This window comes from Odontomachus brunneus, unplaced genomic scaffold (assembly GCF_010583005.1).
Source record: "Odontomachus brunneus isolate Ranch 3 - 2012 unplaced genomic scaffold, Obru_v1 Obru_scaffold_092, whole genome shotgun sequence".
Lineage (NCBI taxonomy): Eukaryota > Metazoa > Arthropoda > Insecta > Hymenoptera > Formicidae > Odontomachus > Odontomachus brunneus.
Genome location: NW_022639542.1, coordinates 1,440,074 through 1,455,951, shown reverse-complemented (window position 1 = coordinate 1,455,951; position 15,878 = coordinate 1,440,074). Strand labels below are relative to the sequence as shown.

At 47.4% G+C, this 15,878-nt stretch overlaps 1 protein-coding gene across 1 annotated transcript in view; it reads left to right on the top strand.

The window, feature by feature from the left end:
* Positions 1-237: 237 nt before the first annotated feature.
* Positions 238-15,878, top strand: part of LOC116848299 (leishmanolysin-like peptidase) — a 95,826-nt gene continuing 80,185 nt past the window's right edge. The window contains exon 1 of the mRNA XM_032824220.1: positions 238-423. The gene's annotated coding sequence lies outside the window, so the exon portion shown is untranslated. The remainder of the gene's footprint in view (positions 424-15,878) is intronic.

Here is a 15,878-nt window from a genome sequence, read left to right as displayed (position 1 = left end):
TGCAAAAAAAATGTCACATTTTTGAATATGGTGTGCCAAGACTTGGCACTCTTTATCGAGAATAAAGTCTTGGAAAATTTCAAGACACGTTCCAAAAAATCACATGGTCCGAACGTGTTCGAATACGTCTTGTCGTGACGGCGGTTAGGGAGACTTGGATACGGCTGTTCGAAAACTTCTAGTGATTATCGACCTATCGAATCGATTCATCAAATCGATCTATCGTATCGACCTATCGCATTCGCGGGACTGAGCGCATAGGTGGCGTCGTTGTAGGAACGCGAGCCATCCTTAGCGCGATTACGCGGTCATCTTGGGTCTGTTTACGTCGAGCAGCCGCCATTAACGCATCGATCGACGTCGCTCTGCGTATGGAAATAAATATCAGGAGTGTTGAAAACAACGCTGTGCGATCATCGGGACGTGAGTACCAGAGAGTAATCTCGTTTTTTTGCATATATAACCCGCGACCTGCCGAGTCAGCGTCTCTTGTATATTTGTTATGACTGTTGACTTACTCGGATAGCGACTGAATGGAACGACCGTCGGACTGAGTAGTCTCGAATTAGAAATGTGCTGACAATCAGAGGGAAAGGTAAAATGACGCGAGAAAGAGTTCTGCGCGACGCGGAATCTTGGATGAGTAGAGTTGGTTAGCCATGGGGTGCGCCACTCAATCCCGCGGACGTGCACGATGTCTGGCGTCATATAATGTAGCCAATTTCACGACATGACGTCGTCGTGCGCAATTTTCTCGAAAACCATAAATTCCGGCTTAGCTCGTTAGTCCGGTGGCGTGCTCGTCCGTTTATATCGCGACGCGGCGCTCGCTACGCTAATGCCTCGCCGCGCGGCGCATAAAGCAGTCCTCCAGTGGCTCGTTGCGCGCTCGCACGAATGGAAAGCACGATCGGCAACGTTACAGCAAATTTCTATCCTTGCGCGTGTGAGCTTGCACCGCTAACGTGCGCGCGCGCCGCAAGTGGCTGGTTGCTATGCCGCAAGACGCGCGGGATACGTTCGCCGGTGTGCTTAATTAACTCGGATAGCTCATTACTGGCATCCCTCCCATCGCTGTTTCGGGCTCTCGCGATATGACGCGCTTCTCCTTCGCTTATCAAGTTATCAACTCGGCGAGAAAGGCTACGTCGGCTTCGCATCAAGCAGCGAAATTTCGTCGGCTCGGTTCGTTCCTCCTCGTTCCATCGCGCGTATACTCGCGTCGCGATTATTCAATATAGCTCCGTTAAATATCATGAATCTCCACCCTTGGATATTTTATCGCTGAGTATTCCACGTATTTCGCACAGCAATGCGACGACATGCAGAAAGAGAGAAAAAGAACTGATTTTAATAGAAAATCGAAGTTTCTCGTTACTTTTGTCGCCACAAATAATTTTGCTTGTCAAGGAATAAATATGAATCTGATCTGCTGCGATCGCAGTTCTATTATAATATCTATATCTGAAATACTATTAAAAGAAGCGAGAATTCGCGAGGTTAATCTTCGCAAATAAATTAAATATATGTCAGTCAGAATTATCGCGTCACATATACGTGGTATAGTAAGCAGCTATAAATACAGCGGTTTTGTATCTTTCCCTACTAAACAAAGTATGAGTCAACAAAATTTATTTTCGTTCAGCACTCTCCTTCTTCATTTTGCGTCGCAGGTATTAGATTAAATTTTCGCGCTGTTCTGCACGAAAAATAGTAAGGGAAATATTTTTGGGCACAGCGAAGGCATCGTGACAGACGCGCCGCCTAAACGTAACGTTCAAAAAGTCTTTTGACTTTTTTATGGCGCTATCGTCACGTATGCACCCTCGTTGCAGCGCGCATCCTCCTTCCAACAGCTCATCGATTACGAAGTAAGAGTACGAAGACAGACGCGCGCGCGCGCACGGCGATGAATAACGACGCGCGAAGAAGAGCGACGGACCGTATGAACGAACGAGCGAGCGAGCGGGGCAAAGACGGAGAGAGGAAATTTCGTGCGTTCCTCCCCGTGACGGGACGGGCATTAATACACGCTGCCGTGAATTTACGATGCCGTGGAAAAGCAATATCTGTCGCTCCGGGGCGTGCTGCGTCGGGGTGCCCGGCCGAATGTTCTGACAACCACCTGGCAATCCCTTCGATTATTCGTCCGTCCGCGTCGCAATAGCGTGCACGGACCGGTGGCGCAATCAAAGTCGACCTCGTAAACCCGCCGGTTTTATTCCAAATCCGCCGGATTTACTGTGCCGCGTCAATCCCGGACACGGCCCGTCACGTCACGTCCGCGCGAATTTCGTTCGCGCGAGCGCGAAAGAACAACTTTAATCCACACAGGCGTGCCTAAGTACGGCCGCTTTGAGCCGCTCGCGCGCGCACGGGTTAGGAGATATCAATCCTACACTGTGATCTAGCAACTGCATACGCTACGTGCGCGTCAAAACGAGGCGCGTGACACTTTTTTCCTCGCGATGAAATAATTCAATCACGCTTTCTCGTATGTGCGCCAGCCAGACGTTCGTTCTATCATAGATCGCGATCGGCGCGATTCGATTCTGCTGATGAGCGTTTTGCAAAGTGATCGTCTCTTTACTTTTAATTTCAGCTTCGCGGCTGTGCTCGTAGACTCTCATTCTCGCTGCCAGCGCGTCCCTCGATATCCCGGGAGCTGTGAAATTACCTCGTGAAATTCTACGACGTCGCTTCTCGCGCATTTTACTTGCGATCCGCACGTGCGATCCGTGACTGCGTGACATCCTCAAAAATATCGGGCTTATTCGATTTTAGGCGCGACAACACGTTCAACAAGACAAAGAGAGGGATGTCTTTTTGTTGTTTGTTTGTGCTCTGGATTCACGCGTATTTTCGTCGAGTGCCGAGGACCGGGAAAAATATGACGCGTGAAATCAAAGGTATATCAGGAGCGGGTGCTCGAGCTGGCAAATCAAATTTTGCGATCTTGTTCTCATAAAATACCTACACGCCTATTTCTGTGAACTGAATTTATCCGCTTGGAACTCACTACGGTCGCGTTTGTCGCTACGACGTCGCTGTTACATTTGTCCTATTTTATCCCGTCCGGAATTTTTGTGCGAAAAACAATGCTTTTGACAGCAACGACATCGCTCTCTTTGTTTGCATCATTTTCATCTTATGACGTTCAAAATGTCCGTTTATCGAAATTCTCAATACTAGAAAAAAAATACGCATTTCATTTCTTGCAAAATTATATTACGTCACGTCTGTTTAGAAAAAGTGAAAGCCGTGAATCAACGTGAAATTGAAAATTTTCTTCCTCCAGCGGGCGAATTTTCTTTATCTCGGTATTCCTCTCGTTTAACAGTGTCGGATTCATCTCTCTTGAAGTTCATTTATCGCGGCTCGGAGAAAGAGAATGGGAGCTGTGGGAGCTGCCCGCCTCTCGTCTCGCATTGTGCAAGAGAAAACGGCGGTGTCCTCCAAATTCTCAAATTTCCGGCCAGTAAATCGAACGATATAAATTTTCCGATCCGTTTCACCCTTTATCTTTTCTGTTTGGCCCGGTAACGGCGCCGCCCCGCCCGTACCTTGCCCCGTGTCTCAAAGCCGTCTCGGACTCGAGCCGATTACCGAGATTTCCGCGGCACAATCACGAAAGCAAGCGCGGATAAATCCGCGTGCGAGAGCGGCGAGATCGGCGAGCTGCGGCGCCAGCTGTGATGAAGTAGTAGTAGTAGAGCACGGTTGTAAAGAGCCCGCAAATACGTGAAATCGCTGGTAATCGAATCGAGTCGAACGATGGGATCTTTTCAGACTGTTGGTTGACAGAATCATTCCCGCGTTGTCTCGACGCCAACGACGCGGCTCACAAACCGGTTACAAAGGGCATGTAATCGACAAGCGTAATGAACCGCGAGCGACACCATGCCATCGTTCCCTTGTAATCCGCCCTCAGGGAAGAGGGTAGTTTTCGCGATAATATCGCTATCATCGATCCTGCCGAGCTGCGTTTGATCTTCCCTTCGCGATCTTTGATAGCATCCTCTCCTCTTTCGCCCGCTATCTGTTTATCCATCTTTTCGCCTCCCTACGGCAGTTTCCCTTCCTGTCTTCTTTCGGAATCCCGCTTGATCTTTCGCGTAGGGGGCCGCGTTAATCGATAACGCCGGTTGGGGACGCAAACTCGTGCACGAGGGAGAGCAGAACGACGCGACTGTAGAATCGTCTGTGCTTGCGCGGTCGTCAACGGACATACGATTCGCATTACTCGCAGTGGAAGGGAATTGAGAGTGCGAAATTGTATTAAATGTCTCTACCAGAGTCGAAATTTAGATTCTACTTTAAGGCCTTTATTCTGAACTCTCTTTTATTGATAAAAGTACTTGTATACGATTGAAAACCGATCAAAAAACTTATAAGCCACATTTGGAGGCACTTTTGTCGGTAAATTAGAATTCAAAATAATCTATGTCTGTAAATATCGTCGAACTTGTAGGCCCGTAAAGCATCTCGAAATATAGCATTTGTGGACTATTGTACTCTGATACTACAAATCGTAACTTATCGCCGTTTTTTTCCATGTGAATATTTAAAGAAATGCTTGCTAAGAGTGGAACACATTAAGTGATGAGAGTAATGTGGAACACATTAAGTGATGAGAGTAATGTGGAACACATTAAGTTCAAAGTTCAATTATATCTCGGCAATTTTTTAATATTATCCTCTCTCTGCACAATTTCGTGACACAAATTAAACTAATTTCCAGAAATATTCAAATCGAAGAAAGACCATCGATATTATTGATTTCTCTCATTTATTTTATTCATATCAATCATCAACTGACCGCTGGTTTTATTCACCACGTGCACTCGCACGGGCTTGCGCAATACGCAACCCGACACGTGTTCACTCATTCGCACGACACAGCGCGTTCGCTGGCACCGAACACGATTTTAGACGCTATAACTTTTGAAGAAATCCACGAAACGAAACACGAGACGAAAAGTAATCTTCTTTTGTAGTGTGGACGTACGATTTTTCGTCGTCAATTCGGAGAACAATTGCAAGGAAGGAACGATCTGCGAAAGACTTTTGCGATCGGAAAATGTATTGTCGATATTTGGTCGTTTATAATAGCGAATATCTTTTCTTTCGGTATCCCCCTGCTCTGTTCTCGACAAATATCGATGACAGGTCGCGTCGGCTGTCAAATGTTAATGAGATGCATGTGCATTGTCGACAGATATGATAATTTTCTATTTAATTGATAATTATTGTGGATTGTAATTAATATCGATCGTTGACGCGCTGCAATATTTTAACAGAAATCTCGATGTAATATTCAAATTGCGATGAAATGTCACCGCGTCCTTCTATTGAACAGCACATTTTTTAGTCGAATAATATGCTTTCCATTATCAACAATTATTAACAATATCTCGTACGATACTACGAACTGAAATTTGTGTAGAGCAACGAACGATATCCGACCGCACCTGTCGGGATCTGTCGTCGACAGATCCGTATTTCTCGTAGCCCGACATAAAATCGTGACAACGGCAATAAAAGTACGCGTAACCGTTGTCGTAAAGCTACGTTACTGAAGTCGCTAAAGCAAACGACGATACCTCCTCTCCGTTGATTTACCCCGCCTTGGTATACATATATGTGAGCTAAATTACGAACGATATAAGCTATATATATTTTCCCGATACGCTTAATGTCGTAATTGGTTTCGATCGCGCGAAATAGTTATTATACCGAATAACCGGTCGGCGCCGAATTCAACGGGGTTGGAGTTAAATCCACTCTCTCTCTCTCTTTCTCTCTTTCTCTCTCTCTCTCTCTCTCTCTTTCTCTCTTCCTCCATTTCGCACGCGCGTGCACGGCACAGCTGAATTCTAATAGATAGTAAATAGAACGTATTTTGACTGTAGCGTGAACGCAATCAGGATACACTATCTCATGCAAAGCTTCGCCGGTCATCTCTGCCGCCATCTCCTCCTCCTCCTCCTCCTCCTCCTCCTCTTCCTCCTGCATGCATCTCTCTCTCTTTCTCCCCCTCTCACCTCCTGTTTCCACCTTCCAGCTCGCTTTACGCTCGAATTTGAACCCTCGAGAAAATTATAGAGGTGGGTTTGCGGCGGTACCGACCAAGCTAATCCCACCGTATAATTAACCACCGGCAACCGTCCGGGTTCTCCTGCCGCCGTACGCCATTACTCATGGCTAAGCTTCCACGAATGTGTGTACACATACGCCGTTTCCCCGCGGATCCATCGATTCCCCTCCGTCCGCCCTCGGCTCGCGCAGCGATCGCTGGGTTACATCACGCCCTTCCCTTCCCCTTTCCCGCCGCCGCTGTATCTGCAAAAAGAAATAAGCGCGTCCGCCGGTGTATATCGCGCCTCGGCGACACGTATCCCCCGCACCGCATCTCTCACGGTGGCTATCGATTCGGCTGAACGGGGGTACGGTCGGACGATCGTCTCCGGAGCATGAAGCGTGTCGAAGAGCCAGCAGCACAGCTCTCCTTTCTCTCTCTCTCTCGGCCTTTCCGGCCGAAAAACCTGAGAAGAGCAGCGCCCTGATTGTAATTGGACTGCGGTGCGTAAAGTGAAGCTCCGGGGGGTCGGTCGAATGGAGCGTGGTATTCTTACGCCGATCGTACCGTTTTAACAAGACTCTCCGCGGCCGTAAACCGTTGCCACTTTGCTTATCCAGTTACACCCGTCCGCTGACGGGAAATAGGTTTCGAGATCTCCAATCATTTAATGAGTCTCTTCAATTTTCCTTTACCGCGTAACGAGAATTGCCCGTGTTGTTGTTCTGATATCGTTAACGTAGTCTACCGAGATCACACAGAGATTGTGGGCCGAGCTCTCTCGAAAATTGGCGCGCGCGCAACGCTCGCGTCAGACACCGGCGAGGCGATCCCGCGAATTCACCAGTCGCTTTAATTGTCCAGCGTGCTTTACGACGGCTGTAGCGTGCGCCGGACTATCTTGAGATCGTTTCGCTCCGAGAGAACGCCGGGGTAGTTACCGTATCGTCGCCGTTATCGGCGTTACGAGAACTGGCGCTGGCGCGAGGCCCGCTCTCGTTATTATCGTGTTTAAACGAACGGAAAAGTTCGTCGTTAAGGTCGACGGAGCCGGCCGCCGCGCGCCTTGGGCGTTATTAAATTATCCGCCGACTTTCCATACCGGCCGCGCGGTACGTTTTCTCTCGTACCGCCGCCGTAGACGTGATACGACTCGTCCGCCTGTAACGACGTGATGTAATGTTTGCCCGCAACTCGAAACTAGCGGATGCGCGAACGAACCCAGCAGATAGACTTTCATGCGCTGCAAATACGGCGTGTGCTATTTTGGCTGAATTTCGTTTTACGCGTTTCTTACGGTTTTAAGTCTCGTCATTTAACACGTTTCAAAATGTATTAAATTATAATTTATATATAATTAATTAATATTTTATTTATGTATTAAATTATAATCATATTATTTTTCGCGTGTAGAATAATGTGAATTTATCGTTGGTTGATGCAGCAACAAATTTGTTAAAAGTTACACATTTTTTATGATATTATATATGATATATTGACTTCAGAATTCGAATTTTGATCTTTTATATTTTATTCGTATTTCTATTCCGTTATTTTACGTATGAGTTTGAGTGCCATACGGACCGCCATAAGGGACGCCATCTTTATGAATCGATTCGTAGAGTTGTTGCCAAGTTTGCGGCACACCTGTCTATCCAAGAGACGTTTTCTCACCACGACGGCGATTGTAGAATCGCCCTTCCTCCTCGACGAACGTTTCGCGGAATTAAAGGGAAAAACACCGCTCCATCACCCTCGGCGAGATAGATAACGTTCAATTATGAGGCGCCGACGATCGACCGAGTGTTCCGGGGAGACGGCGAAAAACGCGCCTCAACAAACGCTCTGTTTGACCTATGAATAAATAAAGTTGAACATAGCGATACGTATCACTTAGGGCTACGATCCCAAAGTCTCTCTTTACGACCGTACCTTTACGGTAACCTTGTTATGTTTCCTTCGCGAAATTATACGCCTGGCTTCTTGTACGCACGTATTACTTTCTCTCGGCCTTTTTGACTTGGCACGTTCATCGTGTATACATCGCCTACAACTTTCTTAAGGCTCCTGGCTAGTCACCGCGCCATATTGGTTGATGACGTCAGAAGCTAGAAATTGCACACGAATTTTGCGCCCGAATCATTGCAAAATAAAAAGATATGTTAACAAAATGACACTTGCAATCGATCCTACACACTCGTAAAATGCTACGGGTAGTGTTCATTTCCCGAAATAACCTTTACAACACTGCTAAATATACGTGTGAAAATCGGCTTATTTTGATGGGAGATCAGCTGTGAGACTCGGTGCGGAATATGATAGAATAAGTACTATTATAGTTAAAATATTACAAAAAGCACAGTATCCGGAGTATTTTGACACTTCCGTAATTGTGTTATGTGTGATATATAAACACTATAGTCAGTAATAACGCCATGATTCAGATGGAAAAATTTAGGTGGCTGTTATACACATACACACATATACATACAAAATTCGCTTTATACATACGATGACGAAGTTCTTATTCCTACCATTGATGGCTGTGTCGCCACCGTCAACGCGGACTTCTCATCTGACTAGCCAGGAGCCTTAAACAAGACCGAACGCAAAGATCTCGTTAGGAGGCAACACACCGAGGAACGTCGAGATGTCGCAGGTTGCTCGGAATTGGCGTTAGGGTATTCGCGGTCTTTTTTTGACGAGCTTGTTTCTGCCAATCTGCCCGGATTGATCACGCGTGTATCGCTCCCCCCGTCGGATGTTTCAGCCGGACAGCTCCGGAGTTCCACGGACGGTGAGTTATTCATTTGCCGTAGCGGCGTTGGGACTCATAATGGAGTTGATGATGCCGCGATATTCCTGCCGTGCTGTAGCCATCAAACGATATACCTTACGACGCAACTCTCTAACCGGCTGCGATCAAGGTACACACGGTGGCTCTAATGCACCGACAAATGAAGCTCGCGATTTCGCTGAGTGAGTCGATCCGCCACAGACGAAAATAGTATAACTGCGTGGCGGCGACGGTGGCGGTGCAATAAAAGAAAGTTTGAAGAAACGCCACCATTACACCGTCGCGGAAGAAATACTTTAGCGTCGATCGATCGAAGTTATCACGCGTCTACAGTCGGTCTGCGCTAACGACGCAGTCGTTATCTCGCAGAAGTTCTGCTTGTTTTTCCTCCTTTTTTCTAATGGAAAAAGAGTAACCCCTTCCTACCCGGAGCTGGCTGGCTGGCTGACTGGCTGGCTGGTTGGGTAGGTGGGTGGGTGGCTTGAACGATGCGGCTTAAGCGTCTCAGTAATGGATGGCAGAAAATAGTTTTCGTTATCGCCGCCATGACGGATGGTCTTCGTATCGGGTAAACGATGTTTCGCCTGTATAACTCGTCTCGGCCGATTCCTTAAGCTGTCCTCGGGAAGCGCCGTCATATCGCGACGTTAAATCTCCGCTGGCGAGGCTGAAATGTAGCCCGCGTTAGCGACAACTCGACCCAACCCGACTCTCTTCGCCTCGCCTCGCCTTGCCTCGAGAGCTTCCTCCACGGAGAAATGCGAAAGGGGGGAAGATCAAGGGCCGGCCTCGCGATGAAGGAAGTAAATTACTGCGCTCATGAATTTTTTATGGGACGTCGCAACGCTCGTCATCATCGTCGACAAATTCTCCGCGGCGCTCTGGAGCGCGGTCCGGCTGATGAGCTCGATTAAAAGTCGAATATCAAACTCGCGAGCGCGCTCGCTCGCGGAGTCTCAGTCGTGCACGAACGGATATACCGTAAACCAGTACTCGGAATTGCACTTTCGGGGCGATTCTTGAAGTCTGCATCGACTTTCTTCCCTTTCTCTCTCGAGCTCGCCCGTCGAGACTGTCTTTCGCAGCGCTTAGTCTCAGGACCGTCAACTTCGTAAGACCTTCGGAACTCTCCCCAATTTCTAAGACTAATCTTCTACGCGTGTTATTTCTATAGAATGTTACATTTCTATCCACGCTATCTGCGCGCTTATATTATTCAGAAATACAACAATAGAATACCGATTTCAATGAGAACTTCTCAAAAATTTGAGTCGAATCCCGCAGGTCTTACGAGATTGACAGTCCTAAGGTTGTGCACAGCTCAACGGGCGAGCGAAAGGAAATGCCTTCCCCTGCGAGAGGCAAAGGGAAGGAAATCGGCATAGCCCATGAAAAGTCGTCCTCAAAAGTGCAAGCATTTCTGAGCACTGCCGGAGCTAAGCAGTCGTCGTAGGTAACGAAATACCAATTTCGCGACGGTAGTCTGCCAAGGTATCTCTCCCGCGACTCACAAGCTGGAGTGGCACCCGCCGCGCACCTCCTCGATGAGATGAAAGTCTCGTTTAACTCGCTATCTCACGACGCGAAGTGTTGCCAAAGTGATTACGGCGGCCCGCCGCACGGCCGGCGAAATGACTTTTTCTTCGGTGTCACGTTTCCGCGGCGTAAAACGGGGCCCGAGATAGCGCGCCCACGTGCTCTCGCGCGGAACAAGATGGTAATAACGCGGTAAAGCGTTTAGCGCGAGTCGCGCACTTCGCGCTTGCGCTCGCGCGCTTTTACGAGAGGTGCCGCGAGGCGAGGTGAGAGAGGGCGATATCGTTTCGCGGCGCGTCAGACTGCCGCGGCATTAAGTTCCGCCCGCGGTCTTTATTCACGGCGAAACTGTCACCTTAAATATGGAACGAGCGACTCGCCGCCCGACGCAATCCGTTACGACCGTTTAAAGTCAGGGGGTTGGAAGGGGAGGGACATTTACGGCGCGACGTTACGCGCAGACGGAACGCTGCCGCAGTGCCATCGCTGTCCGCTCCGACGAAACCTGCGGGAGAACTCTCGAAAGAAGGATTTCCTTTCATTAACATAAGAATGTGACCGTGAGGACTCGGCTGGGAAAGGATTGATCGGGACACCCTCTATAGACCGCACGCTCCTGCTTCACGACGGACAGACAGACTAGACAGATGTCTAAGATTCGTGCTTGCGTCGCGTGGCGAACGAGATGCATTCAGGGGGAAAATGGTTAGTCTCGCTGAAATTGTAGTCATTTCTGGCGAATCCTCGTTGTTCTAATAAGAAAATATGCATGGAGAGAATATTATAATTTCTTTCAAATAAATTGTTTTCAATATCGCGATTTTTTTCTGAGAGGAAAATATATATGAATGAAAGATGTTTATTCAATGAAATACTTATTTAAATCTGCGAACTCTTTTATTTAAGGTTTCAAAAAAATATAATATTGCAACAAAATAGTATAAGAACATGTGTTAATAATACCCACTCTCTTAAAATAAATCAGTTAAACATCACTGAAAATAGTGAATATACACTGATTTGCAGTTATAAGTGTTGCACTGAAAGCCCTCAGTGCTATACTTATAACTGATATCAGTGACTATTCAGTGATTCATTTTAAGAGAGCACCGAATAAATGTTCTTTTATTTCTTAGATATTTTCTTCTCAGCGCGTCGCTTAAATTGAGCAATCGCGATGTGCTATTTTGAGCCTGATATCGTTGTCAGGACCGTATGAATAATTAAAGCAACGCTGGCATCGATGTAACGAAGCTGGGATGCACCCTCGATTCTAATAAAGAGACGCGATCAACGATGCATTTAGGACATTAGATCGTGGGCCAGATATATCGTCCTTATTTGAAAGTCGCGGCCATCTCTTTAGTAACATGATCGTTAATAGCGCACGGGAACAAAGTCATAAAGGCACGAAGAGGCGGGACTCTTTCCGGCGCTTTGTGCGAGTATGCTAGTCGCCAGCCGGCAACTCGAGTGACGAAAATTCCGCATTGTACGAGCGCGTCTGTACGCCGCGCGGTAACATACATTTCGGCCGTGAGTTAATTCGAATAAAGGCTGAATGGTGCTCTCGAATCTAATAGTCACCTGCGAACAATAGAATCTCTGCCGTGCTGCGAATCGTCGCCCCGACGCGGACTAATCTTGGTGGCTAATAGTCATTGTGTTCACGTCTCATAACGAATTATGCACTTACATAAATGCAAATTGCGCTCACGCGCGCCAGCAGCCGCGCGCACACGTCGGCGAGTATGTAAATTCTTGCCCAAGGATGTTCTAGCTCGTGGTCTAGCGGCGACCACCACAGGTTCTCTGTCTGCGCGTGGCTACGTGTGAACGTAACGGGGACTCACGGCAAACGCAATTTGCGACATTTCGCTCGCGCCGAGCTCAGGTTTTCCAGCGAGCGCGGGCGAATCTCACCATCTTTCGCGGGAATATCGATCGCGATCCGCTCACTCCGAATTAACGCGACGGTTCTGCGTAATAACGATATGAGCTGATTGTTCCGAGAGATTCATGAGCGATGCACGGAGTGATAGCCGGACGTGTAATCAAGCGGCAATTTATTGCACGGTAGCAAATTATAATTCCTTCATAAATTTTTATCCCTTCAGGGAATTTCTCGAAACGAAGGCCGACCGAAAAGCCGGCTGATCCGATAGTCGTTTTATTTGCGGGCTCTTCGCGAAATTTCGTTCTTTTAAACGTGTGAGCCTATTATTAACGCATATTCGAGAGAGGACGCCTCGTGTTTTCATCTCCTTCGTATTGTGCCTGGTTTGTCGGGTGTTTTTGCAAAATGTACTTCATCCCGCTTGAAGGGTTCCTTCGTCACGTAGATTATTCTTTTCTTTTTACACAATAGACGGCACCGTGAGTGAGAAGGTGACACACAGTGTTGTAGCGATGAACGAAGGTGGACACAACGCTCGTGGTGTTCTCGCTTGAAAAATCTTGCCACTCGTGCACGCACGCACGCAACCCCCGGCTACGGAGGCTTCAGAGAGATGGCGAAGTGTAACTGTCGTTTAGCTTCTCGTATTGTGCTCCACGCACCTCCCCCGCATACTAATGAGAACCTCAGACGCGACAGTACGTCGCTTTCTCGTCTCCTTTCTCTCGGTCTCACGGCGCGTCGCACGACGGCCCGAGTGCTGCTTTTACTGCTGCAACGTAAAGCGCGTGTTTCCTCGGGAAAATGAGAACGTTTAAAAGGATTTTATGCCAGGGATAACGACGCAAATTCAGCAGATCTAGATTTACGCGGATGGAGCGCGCGATTACGCGGCGGGAACGTTCTTTTAGTGGCAGCATGAATTTTTATCCCCCGAAGGCGAGTGTGCCGAATGTATTAATAGTACAGGAAATTATTGATAGCGATTGTATAACATCCTCAGTCAATATTTCAGTTCTGTCTTAGCCCTACAAATTTCGTCAAACTCGGACGACACTATGTATTGTCTTACTTTGATGCAATAACGGTCGCTTGATGCCATTTTTTTTAATTATTGAAGCTTTCTTCAAAATTTTTAACACTATTTTATTCGTTTTGAACGTCCTTGTAGAAAAGAACTCACTTTTGAAATACTTGACATTTCAAATTTTTATTCTGCGAAGGAGAGCGGCACTCGCCGTACTTATGTGCTGGCGAATTATTGATAATGAGCGCATATGATGTCTCCTTAGTCGAAATTTCAATTCTATATCAGCTCTGCAAATTTGATTAAACTTGGAGAACATGAAAAAAAACGTAAGGAAAGAGATTCCATAGTGAAGTAAGCAAGTACGGATCTGCACTTGCCGCGTTTCCGCAATATCATCTAAATATGAATTTCAATATTTCGCAGCACTTGCAGCGGGCGCGCGCGTTCGCTAATCGCCAGTGGCATTTCACCTTGCATTCATCGCAGTAAATGGTGAGCGCGCGATATTTCGGGACGGTGGACGCGTTAAGCTTGAAACAATCGCATAGCGGAGCCATATTTATCCAAGGTAACGAATGCGCCGCGGTCCCATTTGCAGATCGTAAAGATAATAGAGACGCATAGTCGTACCTATTCTGTATCATCAATAATCCACGCCGCGTAGCGCGACCTGCAATTTGCAGGACATTAGCACCGCGGTCAGATTTCGGTGTTCTGCGCCGCGAATGATGACTGATTTCGTTAATGTACCGAGTACACGTGCGAATAGCGCGCCGGCTTCCGTACGCCATTACGAGGTGACCGGCAGATAAGACCGGCGGGTAATACGATTTCGCGATCTACGTGACCCTCAACCGGAACGAGGACGCGATAAAAGTTACGCGCGGCTTCCCGCGGGCGAGTTACATGCATTTCTGTCTTGTTAACCCGCCAATGTCCGCAGAATCCGACCGATAAAAGATACCGCTCAACTGTAGTTTTATCGAAAAAATCGCGCGCGCATTGCCGCGTATTTCTTAATGCAATTTTTCCGCGTCGAACGTTATTTCGCGAGCAAGAAACGCCGCGTGTTTTGTACGCGCGTTTTATAATACGTGCACGTAGCGGGATTGCGAGAAATATCGGCTAAATTCCGGAACACTAATAAGAGAGAGAAGGAACATATTTTATTTTTTATTTAAATATTTATCATAGTACGGTTTTCACTTGAAACGAACGTATCGCCAATTTGGAACATGAGATATGTGGACGGTGGAAAATATCGTTTCTAAATATGTGTTAAAACGCCGCGATGTGTGCACGCTGTGAAATAAAAACGCTCGGATTTCCTCCGCCGAAAGGTACGTTGCAACAATATATTGATTCGACTCACGTTAACAGGCGTTAAGCCGTCGCGCAATTAGACGCAATAATTAATCATAAAAGCCTATTGAAAATTCCGTCGTGGCGGAGTGTTAGTCAGATTCACACTCAATTAACACACTCGCGCCTACGTGGCGCGCGCGTCCGCCCGCGCGACTCCGCGACGGTGCGACATTATGGATTTTATCGCGGCGGTCGCTAATTGCTACTGAAATTTATCTGGCGCCTCCATATTCTACGGGATATTACTACGGCACTGCAGTAGTACTGGAGATCGTAACTAACCCTCCTAAATCAACGGCCTGTTCGCGCGCGCCCGCCACTAAAACACGAGAGTGGTGTCTCGTTTGATTTTGTCGGGCGCTCGGTAACTCGCTAAATCAGGCACATTTGTCCGTTCTTTTTCCCCGCACAAAGTTGCGAACACCATCGCTGTCAGTTAAACAGCGCACGATATACGCGATTTGCTACTATGAGGAGACGGGGATGGCGATGATGACGTTAATGTTTTCGTGTCTCTGAATTTTGCGGTGAATGGCATTTCTCTGCAAAATTGGTATTTCTCTCTCTCTCTCACACACACACACACACACACACACAGGCGCGATACTGTAATGCGGATTCATACGAATAATTTGCACACGGGTGTGCTTAATTACTTATTGCCGGGTTTCTCCGCCGGTAATCGTCAACTATATACACGTGGAGCTCTGGCGAAAATGTTGATACGGCGAGAAACGCGAGAAAAGGAACTCGTCGGCGTCCTCTTATTTTTGAGTCTCTCGCACAATGTCGACATGGACGACAAGAGGTGGGAGTTTGAAAGAGATGTGGAAGATACGCGCCAGCCTCTGGCATGTGCAGGAAATTGTACGGTGTATGTAAAGGAAATAGTGCGATAGAACACGAAAAAGAAAGAGTGGTCGTGCGAAAGAATGAGAACAAGGGAGTGAGAGAAAGAGAGAGAGAGAGAGAGAGAGCGGGCAGGGGTGGTTGGAAATACGGAGGGAGAGCAGAAAGCGATATGGTAAATGGCAGAGAAAAAAATTAAGGAAAAAAGAGGGGGAAATGAAGCGGGAGCGCGACGCGAAGCGAATGAGGGAATAAAAACCAGGAAGGGTTCGATGGAATCGGTGCGGGCGGGCGAGAGAGGAAAGAGAGAGAGAGAGAGAGAGAG